The sequence below is a fragment of the Mandrillus leucophaeus genome, unplaced genomic scaffold (assembly GCF_000951045.1).
Source record: "Mandrillus leucophaeus isolate KB7577 unplaced genomic scaffold, Mleu.le_1.0 Scaffold143, whole genome shotgun sequence".
In the NCBI taxonomy this organism is placed as follows: domain Eukaryota; kingdom Metazoa; phylum Chordata; class Mammalia; order Primates; family Cercopithecidae; genus Mandrillus; species Mandrillus leucophaeus.
The window spans coordinates 4,117,809-4,119,324 of NW_012101399.1; the positions used below are offsets into that span (position 1 = coordinate 4,117,809).

At 37.6% G+C, this 1,516-nt stretch overlaps 1 protein-coding gene across 3 annotated transcripts in view; it reads right to left on the reverse strand.

Moving 5' to 3' along the window:
* The window catches only part of INPP1 (inositol polyphosphate-1-phosphatase), a 44,521-nt gene that overhangs the window by 40,808 nt on the left and 2,197 nt on the right, over window positions 1-1,516 (reverse strand). The window contains exon 2 of one of the 3 annotated variants that reach the window (XM_011974240.1): window positions 72-253. The exons of the other annotated variants lie outside the window; for them this stretch is intronic. The gene's annotated coding sequence lies outside the window, so the exon portion shown is untranslated. The remainder of the gene's footprint in view (window positions 1-71; window positions 254-1,516) is intronic. 3 annotated transcript variants of the gene reach the window in all.

A 1,516-nucleotide genomic window follows, 5' to 3' on the forward strand; every position in this document is an offset into this window, starting at 1 on the left:
ACCTGTAATCCCAGCACTTTGGGAGGCTGAGGCAAAAGGATGTCATGAGCCCCCAGGAGTTTGAGACCAGCCTGGGCAACATAGTGGGACTCCATTTTTACAAAATTTTAAAAATTAGCTGGGATGGTGGCACATGCCTGTAGTCCCAGATACTCGGGAGGCTGGAGTGGGAGGATTGCTTGAGCCTGAGAGGTAAAGGCTGCATGAGCCATGATCACACCACTGTACTCCAGCCTGGATGACAGAGTGTGACCTTTTCTCAAGAAAAAAAGAAGAAAAAGAAAGAGAAATTATTAGGTACAATATTTTGCTGTGGATACTAGTTACAGTAATCTGCATTAGTCATCCATTAATAAAATGCTCTTATCACATTCCAGAACTTGAATTAATATTACATACCACATAAAAAAGACAAAAATATGTTTGCTAAATTTGATCAGCAGAAAGTTGACCAGAAAAAAATATAAAAGTTTCAGATTTCCTAAATGAGTGGCATCATCATATTAATAAAATCATGGTTTCCATATTTGAACATTTTATGTACAGGAGTCCTAATAAGTTATATCAACTCTTCATTCCAACAATAGTCATTTCCCACCTGCATTTCCCAAACTCACCTTTTTTTGTTGTTGTTGACTACTTTAAAATTTTATCATTTTTGTCTATTTGAAATATCTCCTTTCTCTTAGAAATTCTAATCCAGGAAGTCTCAAGTTGCAATCTGGGAATCTTTTAAACCACTTTTATACTCTACCCACTCCCCCACTTGCCTACTACCCTGAGGAATTTTACAATCAGACAAGTTTGAGAAACAGTACGCAAAATCAATCACAGGAGATGGGAAACAGAACTTTTATTTTTTAAATTTTAACTTAATTTTTATTTTTTGAGATGAAGTCTCACTTTGTCGCCCAGGCTGGAGTGCAGTGGCACGATCTGGGCTCACCGCAACCTCTGATTCCTGGGTTCCAGGGATCCTCCTGCCTCAGCCTCCTGAGTAGCTGGGACTACAAGTGCTTGCTACCACACCTGGCTAATTTTTGTATTTTTACTACAGACAGGGGCTTCACCATGTCAGCCTGGCTGGTCTCGAACTCCTAACCTCAAGTGATCCACCCACCTTGGCCTCCCAAAGTGCAGGGATAACAGGCGTGAGCCACCATGCCAGCCAGAGCCTTTATGTCTAAGCTCTCAGCCAAACAAACACATTAACATAGTTTTATTAACTTCATTACAAGATTCAAAGTATCTTAACAAGAACATTCATAAGGACTCACATCTGGAAAAAGTGCTTATATATAGCATCCCCACCTTTAAAAGATGAAGATGACATTTGTTTTCATTGATCACTTTATATAACATAATTATCTTTTAAGCAATTTCTATACAACATGAAATAGAATGAGACATTTTCTAATTGTTATTAGAGACAGAATTAAAAAGTAAAATAAATATATAATAACCTTTATAACTTTTGTCTCACAGGCCTTCTAAGTCAAACAAGAAATTATCTTTT